Below are 21,863 nucleotides of genomic sequence, written 5' to 3'. Positions count from 1 at the left end.
TTCCATTAAAAATAAACATAAGTAACAATATTTTCTGTTTACATTTTCGGGCGCATGATTGCATTTCTTGTTCAAGCAATTAAATAATATGGCCTGTCTTGAATTATTCATGTAAATCTAGATGTTCAAAACTGCTAAGAAAATTACTGTGGGAAGGTTAAATCCAAAGGTGCATTCATGAAACAGGTTTTCTCTACGCCAGTATATCAGATAAACAGTACGTCTATATCCAAGATGGGCACTGGAAACCTTAATAATATTTTCTGTAGTTTCCCTCATCCTTTTGAGGCGAACATCAGTAAAGTAAAGTTTTAATTCACACCATCCTCCCCATATAACAAGTACATTAATCTTATATTTTACTAGTTCTTAATTGAAGTTGTGGTAAAATACAGATAAAACGCACATTATTCGACTTTTCAAGTTTATATTTGCTTAAGGGATTCTGGTAAAAGAGGGATACAGAAATTTCTGCTAAATTTTTAGTTCCAGCATAAATACACAAAAGCGCAAATTTAATTTCCACGAGAAGGAAATCACGCTCAGAGTTTCTTGATTAAATAATGCAAATTTTATTTCTATCGAACAAATAATATTTTGTTTACTAGTGGTTAAAAATGTGTCTAACTCTATGGTGGTAGTAGTAAAAGATATGAGGATTTATAATATTTAGCATTTGCTTTACTACATTAAAAACAACATCAAATTATTCAAAGTTAGATTTTAAGTCCACTCTCTGCATTTCACGTTTCTGCAAGAAATAGAGAACCACAACATTTCTTGCGACATAGAAACTGCCCATATTCAGAAGTGAACTGAATCGTATTTCGAAATATGCAGTTCCGGTTGTCATATTTAGTGATTTGGTGATCTTCTTGTGCTTTCCAATGTTAAAATAAACAGCCCTTGCTTTTTCAAGTGGCGTTCGATGTAAAGGTACTGTAACATCCATCATCATTCCCATAAAAGTCGCAGTAAAACTCTAAAAACAAAGCAATATGAGTGAGACACAGAACGAATCGCGGATATCACTATGCCTAAAGGCGGAAGACATTTCTTTACACAAACTAAGCACTTATTTTTAAACACAAAAATATTCAAGCATGAAATATTTTCTTACGTAAGGTGCCTCGTTCAAAGTGATTTTCGACTTGTGAATATTAAAACAACAACAAAAAGTAGCAATCTGGAAGCAATTCACTTTTCTAAACACCCAATATGTAGAACTGTTCCTAACATTCTGACTGAATTGTATGGCCTACCGTGATCATTGTAATATATTATACAAACACAAGTTCTCTACGATTCCCATCGATAGCAAAATTATTCGTGATATAAACAAGTTCTCCTCAAACTACTTACCGTAGCCTTTTGCCCGAAGTGTTTTAGGATTTTGCTGTTATTTAACGAGACAAACATGGATTATTTCAGTTTGTAAGTTAAGTGGTTGTCTAGTTAACTGAGGAAGCCCGACAATAAACTTTAGTTTCTTCTTTTAAAGAAAGTTTAATTTATTATTCCCCTAATGATTTCCACAGATCCATCATTCAAACCAAAAAGCTTACACAAGGGAGTACTCCATAAAAATTCTACTTCATTCGTTTCCCTCAATATATAAGGAAAGTTGTGCTTGTGTAAATGTTTTTTTTTTTAAAAAATTCTCTTTCAATTCGACTTCTAAGCACAAATAATTACTCTATATTACCCATGGGCCAAAATACTTTTCTCGAAGTGAGCAGCAGTACAGTTACAAGCTTCAACAATTAATAGACTGTGTGCAACAGCTGGTTTAATAATTATTAAATATGTAATTTTATGACCAGTTTAAATCCAAATTTAATAAAATAGGAAAAAGAAAACTCTAACCTGCAACACTTTAAACTGCTCCTTCAGTATCATTATCAGTGTGATAAAATAAGCTCAGTTGTACACATATCTGTGACTTCCACTGTCGAACTTAAATTGTGCGTTTATTGAAAAGCAAAATCAGCTATGTTGAGTTTTTGTTTTCTTAGTGCTTCTGGGTGAACACACTTTATTTCCCGATTCAATATCCATTTATTGTCTTAACATCCTACCGTAGTGCCTGTTGGTACGTAGCTTAAGTCTACTGAAGGAGCGAAAGTGACATGGGTTACAGAATGAGGAACTAAATTTCTTAATCGTTTTGCTTCATTAAGCAGTCAAGGCCGTGATATGCTGTTTTTGTCACGCCTGCTTCACGCAGAACACATTTTCTTTATATTCTGGTATAAAAATAGAACAATCAATTGAGTGGTTAGTTTTGGGATGTATGATCTAAGTAGAAATAGGATAGACTGTTATTTAAAATCAGTATAAGCTTCGACTCACGAGTGTCTGGAAACGGATCAATCTCGGTCTATCTCTCAGTAAGAACTTCACTGTCGAGCAATGCAATGACTTCAATTTTGGGACTACTGTCTACATTTCTGCCCGCTAAAAAGTAATTTATATATATCTCAGTACTTTGTGCTTAGATTTAATAAGCACAGCGAAGGAACCCGTGTTGTTTTTCATGTTAAAATGATAAACATAAAACTGAAACAATGTAAGATAATTTCTTTTAAACATAAATACATACGTTTGGTTCTAACTCTACAAATAGCTCAAGCCAAACAGAGAAAAGACTTAAAGTAACTAAATTCAAGATGGGTTTATTTCTTACCACTATTTTGTGTTAATAACTACGTCTACATTCTTGAAAGAACACTGACTACGTCCATTTAAAATTATTATTGAAATAGCCGCCAGAGCAAAATGTGTCCGACAGTGTTAAATTTATAAAGATACGCTGTCCTGTTAGTGTAATCAGTCGCCCTGTTCTGGTTATTAGTGAAATGCACTGGCTCCAGTGTGAAAAACTAAATTTCTAATCGATTCCTGTTCCTTAACTTCCGTCACATTCTAAATGATATTAAAAAAATTGAAACATGCGACACTTATAAAAATATAGATTATACCTGAATTTTAAACGCCTCTGTACGGAACCCCGATATGTAATCTAGAACAGAATATTTTATAATTTTATAATTTCTTTTAGTAAAATAACTTACTTTAGAATACCGGTTAATTTTATGGTAAACTAAAGACTATATTTGTAGATGGTATTTTGTGGTACTCCTTCAATGTATGCTAGTAAATGCAAGTATCTGATATCTACCACAACCTTTTGCAACCATGTTTCAAATATGTGTAATAACTTTTTTTCCAGTACCTCCACGAATTCTCATTTAGAGATTTACTGGAGGTTTTCTTTTTACTTCACTGTAGTGATTGTCATTTCAACCGCTCCTGAAACTCTTCTGAATAAAGTATATTCTGGGAATATTGTAGTAATTATAGCAATAGCATGTATTCTCGAACAGTCTAAAAGTTTCTATTATGTAATTATTGGTTGATAAACGATAATCCATAGAGCATTTGTGGTTATGATTATGGTCTATCTCAATACGAAATTTCGAACGCCTAGTTCATTAGTTATTGGCATGAAACCGAAATATAAGGACAGGTGTTTAGTCTTCAAAACGATGCCAATCTTCACAAAATTTTCAAAATCCTTCGAAGGTCTATTACCACAAATCATTTAAGACCTAATTTCAAAATGGAAAGTACGTGGTACTATTGTCTCTCACACTTCAGAAGTTCGCCATTTCTATTTGCAAAAAGTTCATGATTCACATTTCTCCAAATTTCAATAGAAGATGCGGTATGGAATGACTTCATACGCTCATCTGCTCTGAAAGATGCTCACTAGAAATTCTGGAGTTTTGATCTCTGATAATTTTAAATTTGCAGTTTTAATAATCATGCTTATTCACACATGTATGTAAATAAATATATGACACTCTGCCCAGTCTCTCCTTTTTAGTGACACTGATTTATATTTATTTATATGACGTATTCTGACACTGCGTGCGGAATAAAATAGTACTGCCTAATTAACTCTACGAAGCAACATCATTCTTGTAAAGCTGATTGACACAGCTAGTCAAGAATTTCTCTGCTTTTATGGAACCTCTAATTTTATTGGTAACAGGCTACGATATAAGACATTTTACAATACTTCAGTAAACTTCTCACCGATAAATACGTATTGGTGAGATTTATTAGGATATTTTATATTTGGATGAAACCTGCATGTTTATCTAGTAAGCTATCTAGGTAGACTAAATACAAATCAGTGAAAAAATTTACTGCAGCCGAAATTACGTCTAGTCTTGCAGGAACTCGCTCCTGCCACTGTATTTCTGAAACATTCTTCTAATGTCAAGGTTATCCCAAACGACAGAGGTATACCTAACACTACCAATCTATATTTACCCTCATAGTCATAAAAACTGCAACCAAATGAAAAAGAGGCAAGTCTTAAATTGAACAAATTTGTTCAATTACTTCACTATTTTGGTTTCATTTTCAGAGCCAAGAATAAACTTCCCTTCCAATGACATCACTCATTGTAACACCCTTACAGTGCCGCCAGTTGAAAAATTGGAAAGTCCTTTGAAACACGAGTCGGATTAACAAAACGTTACAAAGTTTCAAGTTAGCCCATCCGCTGTGCGGTCCCCCTCCCTTTTAGTTTGTTCTATTGACACAGACTATTAGCATCGTTGCATGAAATTCCTCGAGAGCGGCAGCACTGAAGCCAACACGTACAATGATTAACACTGTCCCCTGTAGGACGATGCAGTTCAAAGCAAGTCTGCAAGCCAAAAATTCTAACAGTTCAAAATACATTCATCGTGAAATAAATCAATACAAACACATGAGTTTGAACTGTCTAGAGATAAGATATTGTTAAAATTATTTATAATTATAATATTTCGACTTTAATAACAATTTTAAAGACACATTAACTAATATTATGGAAGCTGTTACCGATGGCTAATAGTTGCTAATATGAAGATTTGTATCTCATATTTGGTGAGATGTTGTTCAATCAAACGCTTAAAGTTTCTGGTACAGACTTTTCATATTTTCTTTCCGGCGACCTGGTCATAGCACTGTATACAATTACCAAGTCGAACTGCCTCTAGTAGAATACAGAGTTCCTCGCATTCGAACAGAACATCCACATTTTTTACAGTTATATTGCCTACTTCCTTTTACTCTAACCGACATAGATTTTTTTCTCTTTTCCCCATAACCCCACATTTACACTCTTAGTAGAAAGATTCTGGCCATGTCTAGACCAGTGTCACACACAGAAGATTCAAAGTCAAAACATTTTCTGCATAAACTCCACGACTTAAAGCTTATTAGTTTCAATTTTTTGTTTTGCTTGACTTCCGAACCCAATAGCTCTACTCTTTTATTTTCAATTTGCGCGTCCCTCAAAAGCCATAAAACTTCTGCATTTCTTGCTCCACTTTTTGTTTACGTTCGTCCGTTTTTTTGTATTCAACTATTTAGTTGTTAAGAGGGTCAGGGTTGTTTGTGTTGTTTCCGTTGCTGCGTGTTAACGTTGCTAAGAGCGGAACTACCGCCTTCCCTTTCGTTCTGTTCGTTATTTCCTGTGCTATAAAATACAATATACAAAACTCTCAACATATGTAGGCCTATTTCTTGTTTGCTCTTTTGTTGATGCAATTGCTCCATGAATGCACAATGAATATGTGCAAAAAATGTATATTCAAAATACTAGTTCATTTTGTACTATTTTGAAGCGAGTTAAATATCTCTGCGGAAAGAGTCCTAAAATGTCAGGTTTCATTGTTATAGAAACTACTTAAATATTTCTGTAGCTATTTTGCTATAACATTTTTCCAAGTTCTTCAATTGGGCCCTTTTAAATACCAAATCCCATGCCAAGAAACCTGAAGATTTATTTATTTATTTCGGTTGTCAGATGTATGTTTCAAAACGTTCTCCATTTTCCTTTTATTTGATAAATTAATTTCCAACTAAACAGAATTTTAATCACTGCTAATCCAGAACAGTCTCGGAGGTATGAAAAAGAATCATTGCACACAAATTATTTTAAGTTAGTAATCAATAAAGACTACGATATCTGAAGTTTGTAAGCATTATTTTCTCAATGGAAATTTTTTGTAATTTATATGCGTTTTCTAAGCAATCATATTTATAGTTATACAATTTTTAAAAATGTTTTTGACAGTTGTGTCTTTGCTAAAATTTTACAGTGATTTATAGATAGGCTAAACTTATCTTTAATATTCCTAAAGACTTCTTACGACTTCTAAAATATTTAATAACTTCCATGCTTTTTGTTTAATAAGTTAGATCGAAAGTCGGAAATATTTTTACAGACGATAATAGCCAAGTTAACAAGTGAAAAGTCCGTGCTTCTACGTTATAAACTTCCTGAGAAAAAAAACACATGCACGTATATCTGCAAAACAAAATTACTGTGGGAAATGTTCGTAAAGATGAACAGCTGTCTTGACCCACTGAATTCCAAGACCGTCTAAGTAACATTCATAATTTTAGTCCATACCGCGAAGAAAACAGAACGTTTTTTCGTTACGAGATCATGTGGTAATGTTGAATACAGATATAATCGCTGTTTATTTTGATAAACGTATGAAACCCGTGAAATACAGAAATAATACTGGTTATCAAGGCAGATGCTACATGTAGTTTCCATTGGGCTTTAAGAGGTTAAAGAGTACCAGGTTTATATTTTGGGCCATGAGATTTAAGCGTCACTGTAGGCACTTTTATTCTAAAATAGCCCAGTAATAATATTGGCCATGCTATTACCTGCTAAATTAGTCACAAATTTAAAATAGATATTGTTTAACTAAACCATCCTACAACCTCCTATAAAAATGAAGCTATATATATATATATACACATATATGTGTGTATACATATAAATACTGGCACTAAAGACGACCGGAGTTCGCAAGGCGGCGCACAAGCATTCAGCGGCAATTGTAAAGAGGAAAGAGCGATTTACTCGTGTGCATATAATAACAAGTACAGGCGATAAATTTCTGCATGTTGTTAAATGTCTGAGAATTGTTGCTGAAGAAGAACGTTTAAGAAATTCTTACTAGCAAATTTTCTGTCATTTACATACATTTAATCGCGTTAAACAGTTATTATTATGCCTTTTTACAAAAGAAAGGATATTTTATACACTTTTAGATACTATGACCTGTTTAACTGTGTTTCTTGTTACGAAGCTGAATAACAACATAAATGTCGCAAAACATGGGATTCCTAAGGTGATTCAGGCTGTTAAACCTATCATCTTTTTGCGTGATGGAAAAAATAAACGTTACTGTTATCTGTTAGGGTGCCATTAGCAACGATAATAGTGTTCGTCATTTTCTGTTCTGTTCTTTCACTAACTACTGAGTTAAAAGTAAATGCAACTGTTTGAATAAATTTAGTTAACCTACATAGCTGTGCAGTATTTATTCTATTAATTTTATATAGCCTTTCATTTTATCTACAAATACTTTTCAATAAATATATATTTCTTAAATTTTTTTAATATGAGTGGCAACATTTGGTCTCTTGGATCCCTAACGGGGCCCGCATATACAGATTTCCATTTCTATTCGTGGCCTCCAAACCCTGCAACATTTTTGAAATTTTGTTTTGTTCTTTCATTCTCAATTTTCTATGAATTATTGTTTCAAATTTCCGAATTGTAGTTGCGACAGACGGAATTGAAATCGCTACAAATTCATACCTGAGCCACATTTGACCCTATAATGATGGAGGTCGATAATTGTATTCAGAATCATATTGCCTGATTGCAAATGAATTCTCGCATTTATTAAAATTAAATTAAAATGCCAGCTATAAATCACAAGTTAATGCCATTATACACTGTGTGTAATACAAAACAGACTCTTTTGATTATGAAGTCTGAGCCGATTTTAATAATATGTGAATTTATATTGATTAATTCCTGCTAGTCTGTTAATCAGTCAGGCGTTGTTACCTATTTACATTCGATATGTTGCTTCAGTGTTTCTATAAGTAAACATTAAAATTTAATTTGAAGCATTAGGAATTGTGATTTTTACATTACTGTACGGACAAATTAAAGTTTCTTACCAATTTACACGTCAGAAACATTTTATTTTAAATAATTTATTCATTTCATATTATTTTTCAGTTTTTTGATCCAATCTAAGGTCGTTTTGTATCAAATGGAAGTACATGCTTTATTTAAGGTAAAGTACTAAACACTTTCTCATTTTCAATTTTGTTCAATCATAAATTTGATGCATGAAATTTTTCCTCATTATCTTGTATTAAAATTAGATCCTAATTATTATAAAGAATATAAAAGTACTACGTGTCCGTAAAAGTATATTCTTTCATTGCTGCATGATCCAGGATTATTTTATCTTGGCCTATGACTACAGTTTAATTTTTGTGCAAAATATTTGACGTTTTCACGGAGGCTCAATGCAATGATACTTTTCGGGCAATTAACCATTTGTTTACAAAGTTTCAGAGATTTTCTCTGCCTCCATCATCAGTGGAGATCCTGCTGTTCGGACAGATAGAGAATCAAACGCGTTACAATCGATTTCAACAATACTAAAGTCTAGAGAAGGCTTTATTGGTTCGTATAAATACGTACTACCCATTGTTACTGTCAAGTTGCACTTTGTATGATGTCTTATATTTCGCGTCTTCCGACAACATATAATGCCCCGGTCCTGTTGGAGCCAAATATGACAATCTTACAATTAGTAGGAACTCGTGAAGTTTGTAACTTATAAGGTCGCTGTAATTTACGTCTTAAGTTACACAAATACACTCATCTGCATACATACACATTTGCCCACACTGAGTTCATAAAAGAAACATTCGACTAAAGAAGGCTTACAGAAGTTTCAAAGAAATATGAAGTCTACATAAAATTATGTTACAGTATGCAAATTTGCCTTTAAATTAGCCAAACCGCATGAAGTGCTTATTTTAAAAATTAAACCTCTGAAATTTAAGTTCGTCATAATAAATCTATTTAAACATTCAGTCCGTATCTCAATGAAAACACAACCCATAACCTTTCAAAAGATCAGAAGGCTAAAGCTGTTTAATGAAATATTCGCTGTTTACTATGAAACCAATAAATACAACCTGCGGATAATACACAGAATTATGAATTGCTAAAGCAGGTGATACATAGTTTCCTCTCATTTAAAATCCTTAATGAAAGTATTTGCTACAGCATTTTAAAAATATCGTAGGCCTACTGCTTATATTTTGGATTAACATTTGAAATTATTTATTACATTACACCTCTATCACTCCATTGTTTCATGTTAACTGTCCCTGATTCTTCGATGTTTGAGAGGTGAGATAAACAATACACCAACCAAAATTATTTGATCCACGTGGTGGCGACTCTCAAGATTTGTTATCGAGTTTAGAGCAGCCCGCCGCTAGTCTTAGTCCTGAGAAACATGAATCCAATTCACATCCTCCAACCCTTATTTTTTAATATCCTTTCTAATATTATCCTATCTGCATTAAAGTTTTCCGAGTGATCTCTTCTTTCCAGACTCTTCAAACAAAACTTTTCTTATCTTCGTCAAACGTGCTCTATGCCCCTCTTATCTCGTCATCATTGACCCGATCATCCTAACAATACGTAAAGAATTGTACAAATTATGAAGTTTCTCATTATTGAACTTTCTCCAGCCTCCTCTCTCTTCATCCGTTTTATGTCCAAACATTCTTTCCGGTTCACCTGTTTGCAAACATTCTGAATCTGTGTTCTTCATTTAATGTGAAATATCAAGTCTCACAACCATACAAATTATTTATCATAAAAATTAATAATTTTGATCAGCTCACCGTGAATTATTTGCTGTTAAATCTTCTTCCTGGTTTCTGCTTTCGAGGTTACCTGTAAAACAAATGCATTACTGATTAACTACAGATACATATATTTAAGTATAATCATTTAAATTAATAGTGTATGTCTTGTCACACAACATGCTGTGAATCGGTATATTTTGGAGTACTGTTCAAATACTTGCATATTCTCTGTGCATTTCCTTGGTCCGACCAAATTTTTTAACATGAATATACCTAGAGACACCAGATGGCCACAGAAGACGAACACGCTAATAGAGAAATGTTAGCCGACGTGCCACAAAAAGTCGTAGGATGGAGTTGTCCTTAAGTCTCGAATGGCTATCTTCGGTTTTTATCACCATTATCCCCAAAGGACTAAACCTTTCCTTCAGATAGGATGCAAGATCATTTGACATAGTTGACTTACACTAGGCAACTGCGGGTTTTTCATGAAAGACAAAAGGATAATTATAATATTAGTGAATTTAAAATAACGAGCTCAGGCTCAATTACAATTTAACGAAGTGACGTTATATGTAGGTTCAAGAACATCGACACATTAGATCAACTTCTTCTCAGAAGATAACTGTCTTCTGACTTTTAGCGCCGTATAGTCTGGTAGAAGTTAGCTCTGATGATGGAGGCAGCAGGGACCTCTAAAACGTTGGTAAACTTCTACCAGACTACATGGCGCTACAACCCAGAAGATGGCCATCTTCGGACTCACCGCTGTTTAAACCTCAACTGATACACATTTCTCTTCAGTTTCTTGATTGCCACCGGTTAAATACAGCATTAAGAAGCAGTTTCCATTTTGTTCTATTCGATATATAAGTTATTAATTTATCAAAGTAATAATAACATTATATCACACTGCAGAAGACGATAACATATAATCTGATAAATAAAACTGTATGCATCTTTAGTTGGGCTGAAGTCCATTCATGTGTCAGCAAGTATAAACCTCATTCTCATGCAAATCATTGATTTCTACTAAAGGTTCATAAAATTATTAACACTGTGTTTTACTCTGTCATATTGTTTAATTTATTTAATTATTAATTTTGTAAGAATTTTAAATCAAGATATAAAGTAGATCCAGATTATCCGACCTAAACGTTACAGAAGGACGGCTGGATGATACAGAAATGTCACATAATACGGAAGACAAATGAAAATGTAAATCTCATCTCAGTTTATAACTCAGTTTAAGATATAGGTATTTTTAAATTACAAAGCAAATACGATACGGCACCACATAAAAGAAATCTCAAAAAAAAAATAGTGTTTAGAGGTGCGAGTTGGGGGAATGTGATTTATTCTGCTACATAATAAGCTGACTCTTGATTAACTGGAGCGTTCCGACACGGCACGTCTGACAAACTGTAATGAATGTCGGATAACCGAGGGTTGGATAATCGGGACTCTGTTTGCAATTTTGAAACTCAGGACGCAGCAGCTGTTCAGAAACAACATTGCAAGAATCACTTAACCTAAACCGTAGAATAGTAACTTCGAACATACTTGACTCTTGTCCGAATCATTGTAGCTTAGCTGTAAAGTTACGCTGAGGAGTGTGGCATTTTGTATATGAAGACTTGAGGGAATTATTCGACCTGTTTGTTTACGATTACCAATGTTGTCTACATGCAGCGCCACTATGGAGATACTAAGAATTTTAAAAAAATAAATCTATATGAAAGAAGGCGGACAAAATGTTTTAAAAGACCTGTGCCTTTCACACAATTGCAGCAAGGAAGAAACAGTAATAATTATTCTGCTCCAGTTATGTTTGGGCTTTAAGAAAACTGCAATACAACGCAGTAGTTGCGTTGAAAACGTTTTACTGAGAGGCTCTACAGTTCCAAACGTTTTCCCTTTTAATTGTCTCTCTTAACAAAGCAATATTATAGCGTGACGTCACAAGTGATACTTTTTCCTGACATTGAAGGCGTAAATAGTCGTCATAAAATAGCAATAAATAAATGTATAGCCCAGGCACAGGCACAGATCAATAGACTTTGTGAATGATGGCGATATTATTACAGAAGCCGGGATACACGGATTTAAATTGAACACCGTAATTCAAATTTACTGAGTTGCTGGTATTTGTTGACTACATATGTTCGTGAAGGGGAGAAATTCTTTTTGCACCCACCGTAATGGAGGTAGAAAACAACTCTGAAATATCAGAAAACGTCTACCAGACTGCTCGATGCATGACTCTGAAGATAATCACGTTCATACTCGCCGTTGTGAGAACTTAAAATAACACCCATTACATTATACTTTCTTGTTTATACGCTCTATGTCACTGAGCTTAACATATAAATAACAGCAGAGAAACAATGGCATATCTCAAAATTTAAAATAGACAGGCATGAATTGTATCCTCGTGTCTCCAAGAAATTAATTATTTATTTATAACTACAACAAATATTTCTGAGTTGTGACAAATTTAAAAAGGTTTGTTCTCGCTTAACGACTAGTTGCTTTAATCCACGGGTCTTATAGCTACCCCTGTGCCATCTGCATAAATCATTATCATAAATCCATAACATTAAATTTTCTCTTTAGAGTATACTAATACATCCATCTTACTAATTTTGTTATTACACTTGCATTTAAATATATATAGGCTTATTTAAATGTTTCTTCAACATTATTTAGCCTATATCAACTACGTCATTGCAATTTATTATTTACGTAGAGACTACATACATACTTAACTAACCAGATTGCTTACAGTGTCCGAAGGTTCATCACCAAATTAATCAAAGCCCTCCACCAGACCCTTTCCTGGGCCAGAAAAATCCAGTCTCCTTCAACTCCTATCTCCCATAGATCCCGCCTGACATTATCCTCCCATCTACGTCTAGGTCTCCCCAGCGGTCTCTTCCCCTCAGGCTTCCCATCCAACACCTGGTGCACACCTTCTGCCTCATCCATGCGCGCTACATGCCCCGCCCATCTCATTCTTCTCGACTTAATCACATTGACAATATTGGGGGAGGAATACAGAATTATAAGCTCATCATTATGCAGTTTTCTCCATGCCACATCGTCTTCTCTCCTAGGCCCAAATATACTCCTCAACACCCTGTTCTCAAACACCTGAAATCTATGTTCCTCCCTCTGAGTGAGAGACCATGTTTCGCACCCATACAAAACATCAGGCAAAATTATTGTTTTGTGTACTTTAATTTTCAGGTTCTTAGAAATCAGACGGGAAGACAAAATATTTTGAACCGAGAAGTAGCAAGCATTTCCGGAATTTAGTCCCCTCCTAACTTGCTCGTGAATATAATTTTTATTTGTTATTGTTGTTCCCAAATATTTTAACTTTGTCACACTTTCAAAGGATTTATTAGCCACCCTAATATGTTCCCTTCTATTGTATTTATATCGTCACCCAATAAGTTAACATCATCAGTATATGCCAATAGCTGATGTGTCCCATTCAATTGCAAACCCTCTCGCCTATCTTAGACTTTCCTGATGGCGTAATCTAGCGCAAAGTTAAAGAGCAAGGGAGACAGCGTCTCCTTGTTTCAGATCGTTATTAATGGAAAATGAGTCATAAATATTTACCTATATGAATTTTGAGACAGGTTTCATTTAAGCACATGTTTATTAGACTTACTAGCTTCTTTGGTATACCAAATTCAATGATGATATTGTATAAAATCTCTCTTATCAGAGTCGTAAGCTTTTTTGAATTATATTAATGCACGGTCCCACTGTATTCCCATTTTTACTCTAGTATCTGACGGATGCAGAAGATCTGATCAATTGTTTCTCTGTTACGTCTGAACCCACACTGATAATTCCCAATAATTTCATTCACTTATGGAGTTAATTTCGTTGTACACATTTATGCTAAGCAATTTACAGCACAGAAACTTTTCTCTCCACCTGTTCGTTTACACACTTTAATAATACGTCTTTGTTCTCTTTGTTTCGTGTTTGCTTCTCCTAAAACAGGGGATAACTGGTGCATACCTCTGCAGAATAAATTACAATCCAGCATAGAAAACGTAATCACTTACTTATCAAAGCAATTTATCTTACTTATCCAGTATTTAAAATGTCCCTGGTTTGATCCCAACCACAAACAACAATCCTATAATAAAAATAATCAAAATATATCAACACACCTATTGAAAACCATATCCGTTAATAGTTAAACAGACAGTGACCAATATAAGACCTAACAGTGAGATACACTTCTCAACGAGAATTCTTGAAATCCCATTTCCTTTTTTAATAAAGGGCTAATATAATTTTGGACGTATAAAGCGTTCATTTTAAAGTATTACTTTAAATGTAACACAGATAGCTACAAATTATGTCAAATAAAAAAGCTGTCCCTATGACACGATCACATCTCATTACTCGTGTGTATCAATACATTATATTACATTTTATTTAGCTTATTCCTACTATAATAGTTACAGAATTAGTTTCGTAGTTTCAAATGAAAATTCTCTTGCCTCACAAATCTTAAAAACGCTGGTGAATTATTTATATATCCAAAATCCTTACGTGTTTCTCCACGAGTCTGTGTGTGTGTGTGTGTGTATGTATGTTTGTCTGGAAAGCTTGTAGATCGCGTTCTATCTTCAGAGCACTCATGTTTATGGCCTGTGACTAGGTTGCGAAAAAGGCTAAGTTACGCGAAGTAATTTGCAATTATTACAGCTGTAACAAAACTGGATGTGGTTCGAATACTACGCTTCTATATACTTGCAACCTATGCTTGTAACACTAACAACTCCAAGACAGGAAATTATTGTATAGATCTGATTTCTCTGCAGGTGCTAAATAGCATCAGAAAGTGTATGCTGAAATAGTTACGGTCAGAATCTGTACTTATCTCTTTTCTCACACACTACCACGTAACTTCATTTTGACTCGGAAATTAAGCCGATACTATATATTAATGAGCCATTAAGATGCGATGTTAGAACAGATCAAGCAATTCCGAGATATGGAGGCTCTGTAGGACTTGAGGTTTTCACAGCGGTGAGTCTGAAGATTGCTGGTCTATTGGGTAGTACCACCATGTAAACTTGCAGGTAGATATTAACGTTTCTGAGGAATATACTACCTCCATATTCAGTTTCTAGAACAATATCCAAATGTAATTTGAAGTAACAACGATCCGTTACATAATATTGTATCTGTACTACATCCTCAACGATTGGCAGCTAAATGCATACGAACGTTTTGCAACTAAAAGAAATTTGATGTGTGAAATTAGCAATCAAATCGTAAGAAGCGCCTCATAAGTTATGGGGCCCGCAGACCGAGAGTGTTTAAATTAAAATTAATTTACGAAAACGATTAAAAAATACCCGCAATTTCTTCCGCCTGCCGCAAGGAAGCGCTAAACTGCCAGATGTGTGAAATAACGTAGGCCTAGAGAACATCGCCTTTGACATTAGCATATTAAATAAATCATTATTCGTATATTAAAATTACAAATGGATCCTTCAGGACCTTTGCGGATCACTGGGATTATGTGTGACATCCTTTAATTACCCAAATGTTAATCTATAACAGACAGTAGAAGTTATTTACAGAAATGAAACAACAATTAGAAATGTATTCATTATAATCTGCAATACTGTAAGCTGTCTGCATACATTTATACTATATTTGGTAAACATTATCTGTCATAAATTCGTCCCATAATTTATTAACTGAGAGTAAATAACGATCCATTTTGTAAATATCTGTGCAATAAAGGATACACTTTTAAGCAGTTTTCAAGAATTAATCCATAGTACTCTCTTTTCTGAAGTATTATTTTTCATTTAAAAACAATCTACTATACTTCTTTGCGGTATTTATTATGTTCTGGAAGTCAGAATGTCAGCGAGTAGTTAGTTAAGAAGTAACTTATTCCATGGAAGAATTTCTTTTGAGCAGCTAGTAGTTGCTCAGCTGATCAATAAATTTTCGCTTTATCGCTGTCACGAAAAACCGTTACTGGATCCTGTCCTATCGTATTACCACCTCCGTCTATGTCGCATGCAGCCTTCTACCTTATGGTTTTCCAACTACGCATTTAATGCACATTTGTCTTCCTTCCATGCGTGCCCCGCCCATCTCTCCTTTCTTGATTCGGTCACTGTAACAGCGTTTTGTTAACAGCCATAACTGTGAAGTTCCACGTTATATAACTTTCGACACTTATAGACAGAGACAATTCGGAAAATGGGTTTCAAATAAAAATAAAGAGTATTTCTATAGCATAATAAATACGAAGTTAAACAACGATAACTTTATGAGAGGAAGAGTTTAATTGACTATTAAAAAGAAATAACTGCAACTACTATCCGTTAAACAGTATAAGCAGCTATTTAAACATACTTATGGATGTTTCCTTTGAAATTTTCTTTCTATTCATTCACGTATTCCGTGAGGGATATTTATAATTAGTAATTAACTTAAAGAAAAAAATAAATACAGATTGAGTAGGAGTGTATTAGATATTTAATTACTTTTACAAGCGTATAATTACGTAAAGAGTTAACACAGCCATTAAAATATATTCTTAAGATAAATTATGTATGATGAATAATAAAATTATGAAAATGATCATAAATATCATACAGACAAATTCGTGTGTCTCTCAAACATATTTATTACCCAATTAATATTCTGTATTGCAAATGGAAATGCTAGTACTACTAGTAACGTTTACAAGCCGAGAATAATGATTTTTATCTATTAGAGGTCTCATTGTGCGACCTTGGAACTGGTATTAAATCAATAAATAACAAGTAGCCATTATCAATGTTGAGATATCAGGCTCTTGCCTTGGCGAATATGAAGATGACTGTTCCGAGATATTTCTCCACGTGGTAAGGGAGAATTTGCCGATTTTTCAGAGTGCTTGTTGCCTCCATCATCGGTTTCAATCATCCTGGAGGCAGCAAGAACCTCCGAAACGTCGGTGAACTTCTATCAGACTTTGCGGCGCAAGATCTCAGAAGCCAGTCACATTCAGTGTCAATACTCTGCAGAAAAGATCCGACAGGCTCATTTAGTTTATAATTCTCATCCACTGTGGAAATATCAACACGATGACGAACACTGCATGAGTAGCTTTATAATTTTCAAGCTTCACCAAATTTCCGCCAATGGGCACGATGATAAAGTGAGACCGTTTAGGTAAAATTTTGTTTAAAAATCTAAAGGTTATAAACCACAAAATTATTGAAATTTGTTTCCCTTAATCGCATCACATAATAACTTTACTACTATCTATACATCAGATAATAATTATATTAATATAAATTTACACATATTATGCCTATAATTGAAACCTAATTGAAATAGTAATAACTCTCTGTGGCATATACAACAGCAGGAAACAATAAACACATTTCACTCGATATTGATTCCATCGTCGGCCTATGAATAAATATGAATGAGTCCAGGACGCCAAATTACATGCGAAGTGTACACCGTATTGCACTGCAACCCCGAATCACATTTAATTTTATTCAGATGTTAATTATTATTTTTATGTGCACAGAAGCTGTTATCAGAGAAATAAGTACTATAGGACTAAATTGTTAACTGACAAAATGTAAATGCCATCTCAACATGTGTTATGATCACGCACACATTTGCTAGGAGCATGTCAAAGTGCGAGAAACGCTTGTGAAACCTAAGTATAATTACTGTGGTACAGCCTGAAACATTCTAATATTGTTTAGATTAATAAAGCTGTTTTTTGTAATCATTCCGTAAGAAACTGAAACTAAAATAGTTTATATGTTTTAATATAAGCATGTAGGCTAAATATTAAATTTTCGTGACTTATGAGACAAAAGAACTCGTGCTGTTCAGATATTAAAATTTTAAAGATACACAGGCCTGCGTATTTTATTGTGTAACAGATATAAATATGTACGTATAAATTGAGCACTAAATTTGTGCCTTCTTACAAATTTAAAAAAGTAAGTTTATATTTCGGAAATATAAATAATAGGCTAATCTAGTTTGTTGCGTATATATCTTTAGAATTGAATTAATATTAGCTTAATCATTAACCTAAATAAAAATGGTTGCTTGGCGTAAATATATTTTTAATTTATTAATACTTTTTTTAATAAGTGGTGTGATAAAGGTTTCTCTGTAAGCTAATTTAGTCTAACTTGTGCTAAGCAGATCTGTCGTTAACGGTTTCCACGTTCAAACAAAATAGTGAAGTTTAAAATGAATGGTAGCTGGTTTCTTTCTTGCCAAATAAGAATTGGGTTATTGTAAAACATCGCGACACCTTCATTTATTGTTAATAGTAGCCTATACTCAGTAAAATAAAACATAGGACTGAATGGAATAAATATTATTTCAGTCTTAGGTTGAAGTCAAGCTGTAAGCCAATTGAAATCTATTAGACTTTAGCAGTTGTAGTTAGCCTTACCACTTTTATCTTTTTAAATAGGGCGTAGGAAGAGCTCATGATAGACACACTAAAAATCTCAGGTTCCAGGAAATGCGCGTACATAATATGTAGAACAAATATCTAACTTCACGAAGCATAACAGTCCTTGAAGTGTTGGAAGCAATTCAGCTACACAGAAATGTCCCCGCAAACATGTAATCCGATTCGTGCTCATAAGAAAAGCTCGCAACAGGACCTTATTTCCAGCCACGTGTATGCCAAGGATATCCTCTCCATTTATTTATATCCTGTATACTTTATATCCATTTTAATAATAACCTGCCTTCTATTTCCAGTTCTCGCAAGTGTTCTGTTCCATTGAGGTTTTCAGAAAAGTAAAACTTGTACAGGTCTGTGCATTCATCTTTCTTCATGCTTGCTGTATGAGTCGCCCATCTCATAAACATCAATTTAATAACCCTATTAGCATTTGAAAGAGAATGTAAATTATGGATGTTCACAAACGAAATTTCTCTTACTTCTTTTTCCATACGTTTAAAAATTTTATTATATTACCTTAAATGCTACTTTTTCTGGGGCTCTATAGTTCACAGAGAACTTCGACCGCTTCCTTGTATTTCGTTTCGGAGCCGCTTTTTGAGAGTTGGACAAATGGTCGGTCCGCAGCAAGGCCTCTGCTTGCACGTGACAGCAAAAGACAGAAAGGCGGCGACAAGCATAAATGCCTAGAGCTAGATTCAAACACACGATTACAGTATCAAGTCTAAGCCCCACGCCTTAGATCTCACTGCCACTGTGATCGGGCGGTAAAATTCTGTTTAAATTACAAGTAATAATTCTAATTCAAATAATAATAACAATAATCACCGAAATTATCGTCCTAGTACGGCCACGCAACATTACAGTAAAATTGTGCCCCTATGACCATGGTATTGGCTAATTAAAGCAAGTAACAGTCAGCAAACGTGTATGCCATTAAGTTGCTCATTTTTTAACTACGAATCCGGTCAAGTTAAGCAAGTAGCAATTACGTAATTTTTGCAAAAAAAAAGCATCTACCAATTAAACGATACCATGGGTGGTTAAGAACATTTCAGATGAAAATTGGTTACCACCACTAACAACCTGCAAGACTGGACGTTGTAAAGCACATCGACAGCTTTGAAGCTGTGAGAACTCAAACACCTTACCATTTTAATTATTTTTTTTTCATGATATCGACACGTTGTGTTACCACTGAAACATGTCGTTCTATGACTCGACAGTGAAGTGAATATGTGAAAAGTGACGAACAAGGAAATCCAAAAATTACCACTGACACTGTGAAATGTGAAACTTCACACTTTAAAAAGTAGAATTAATTTAATAAAGTGCGTAACACTTTTGTATAGGTACATAATTACTTGGTGTTATTTAAGGGAACAGAGCCTATTTGTTCTGATAATCACATGAAACTATCAAATGTGTCTGTGGGCAAACCGCAGTGATGGTGTATGTTGAAGTGGGTGGGATCTCATTATAACTTCAACCCAGTGGGATTAAGTACGCCTGTAACTGCCTATATAAAACTCAACGCAAGTTTGTGACAATACTGGACTCATGAACAATACAGAAATTATAAAATACAGCCTAAATTTATATTTAATTATTCGAAATTAATATCTCAGAGGCCAATTTGACTCGACTCCTAATTACATCGTAACCCTGGCTTAAAGTAAATTGTAGTTATAAATATTTCCAACGAAAAGACACGATTAACGATTACAATAATTTCGACTGTGTTTTATCGTCCATCGACACAGATTATTTCCGAACGGAGGAATTATAATTTCATTAGTGGCATTTACCAGAATAATGCGTTCATTTTTAATAAATCCGTTTTAGTTTCATCGGTAAATTATGTTTCTCTGTAAAGATCGTATTTTATTACTGGCCGAAGATTAAAATATTAAAATACGTACATAATACTCACAGTTTTGTTTTAGATGAACACAACTTCTTTCACAGGCCACTGTGTTAATTACGTCTTTTTTCTACGGAGGAAGTGGTAGACGATAAACTGAATCTTTTAAACCATTCAGAAACAGCTGACTTCTCGACTGTGGCGGCTCTAAACTTTTTTCTTTTCCTTTTTTGTCAAGTAAAATAGTTTGAAGGAAGGTTGACCAGAATTGCTCCCTTCTCCCCAAACGAAGCGAGTAAGAAGCCAGATATTTTGTTACAATTTTTCCTTCCTCCTCGGTCAGTAGAATCAAATAATGGCGGCCGAATCCGTGTAGTTGCTCAGCTAAGGCTGCGCGGTGCCAAACCACGGGAGCGACAAGAAAGCACGCCCTCTATCTACGAAGCCACTGAAGGGGCAGATTCTGTGCGCCAACCACAGCCCCTTACAGCTGCCGTCTCCATGACAACGAGACCGGGACCAGCTCCTGCAGATGCTGGAGGGGAGGATTACAGATGAAATATGTTTATAAAATGATGTTTGTTCTGACGTAGGATTTGTATTATCGTTAAGATAACGTGCATTTTGATGATGCCTTCACCTGCTGCAAGCTAATTTATTTTGGATGTTCATACGTGACAAGTATTATTTAAATATTCTAATTCAAAATAAATTCGTAGTAATATTTTCTGGAACTATTTACATTTAAAGAGTAACAATAGTTTTATGGAAAATGTTAAACAATAAGTGTATAAATAATTTCAGTTAAAATGAGTTCATTATGCGTCTATTAACTTCAATAATTAAAATCTATAAGCCTCTTTACTAATACCCACATGAAAATAAGATGTACGTTATTTATTATGCAAGAAAACATAGTTGGTAAATGAAGTCATAACTTGTGAAAGGATTTAAAAAATATTAGTTTTAAAGATAATATAAGCACTTGAAGCATTTTAGTAACACAAATGATCTAATCTTTAAGGATGGCATAAAACAGATCGAAACACTTGGGTAAATGAACGCAGAATTTTATTTTATGATTAGAATAAAATAATACAGAAAAATGCAAATATTTAACATTAGCCTGGCAAAGCAAAATGCTAGACGATGGAAACAGTAAGTACTTCCGAAACGTCGATTAATTTTTACGAGGCTATACGGTGCAATATCACAAAAAGATGTCACATTCACCTTGAATGTCGTTCCTACGTATCGTTTCGAAAAAGCCTTAGTATTCTGCATCATCTCTTTCATATTCGCTGTCTCACTGAGTACAGACAGAGATATGGTGTTTCGACTAGTGAAAAAGAAACATCAATAAGTGCTCAAAAGATCTTTAATATATTTTTAAAACATTTATACCTTTGACATATGTCAAGACAATAATACGATCTTGTAAGAAGTATTAAGAGGCGTTAGGCCCTTGTCATAACGAGCCATGTGAATAAATAAAGAGCTCATGAATTAGATGTTCAATAAATTTATTTATTGCACCTTAAACACTCTTTTTGTAAGGCAACGATAAGATATAGACCAAGAGACAACAAACCATCCAAACACTATTCAATGAATGTTATGTGTTGGTAAAGTGTATGTCGCATTAATGTCCTTTTGTGCCCATTTCAATAGATCAGGCTCTTGAGCTGATGCTATTAATACTTTAGCACTGCTATA

The 21,863-nt window shown here is 34.1% G+C and overlaps 1 protein-coding gene across 1 annotated transcript in view; it reads right to left on the bottom strand.

Annotated features, from left to right (window-relative positions):
- Abd-B (Homeobox protein abdominal B) overlaps positions 1-20,584 on the bottom strand; it is a 314,220-nt gene extending 293,636 nt beyond the window's left edge. The window contains exons 1-2 of the mRNA XM_087342396.1: positions 20,217-20,584; positions 9,817-9,868 (exon numbers count right to left, since the gene is read on the bottom strand). The gene's annotated coding sequence lies outside the window, so the exon portion shown is untranslated. The remainder of the gene's footprint in view (positions 1-9,816; positions 9,869-20,216) is intronic.
- Between the last annotated feature and the right edge of the window lie 1,279 nt (positions 20,585-21,863).

Source organism: Zootermopsis nevadensis, unplaced genomic scaffold (genome assembly GCF_977971745.1).
Source record: "Zootermopsis nevadensis isolate Lab colony 2312 unplaced genomic scaffold, Znev_1.0 Znev_ptg000001l, whole genome shotgun sequence".
Lineage (NCBI taxonomy): Eukaryota > Metazoa > Arthropoda > Insecta > Blattodea > Termopsidae > Zootermopsis > Zootermopsis nevadensis.
The sequence above is the reverse complement of the archived record's forward strand: the minus strand, read 5'-3'. Positions and strand labels throughout refer to the sequence as shown.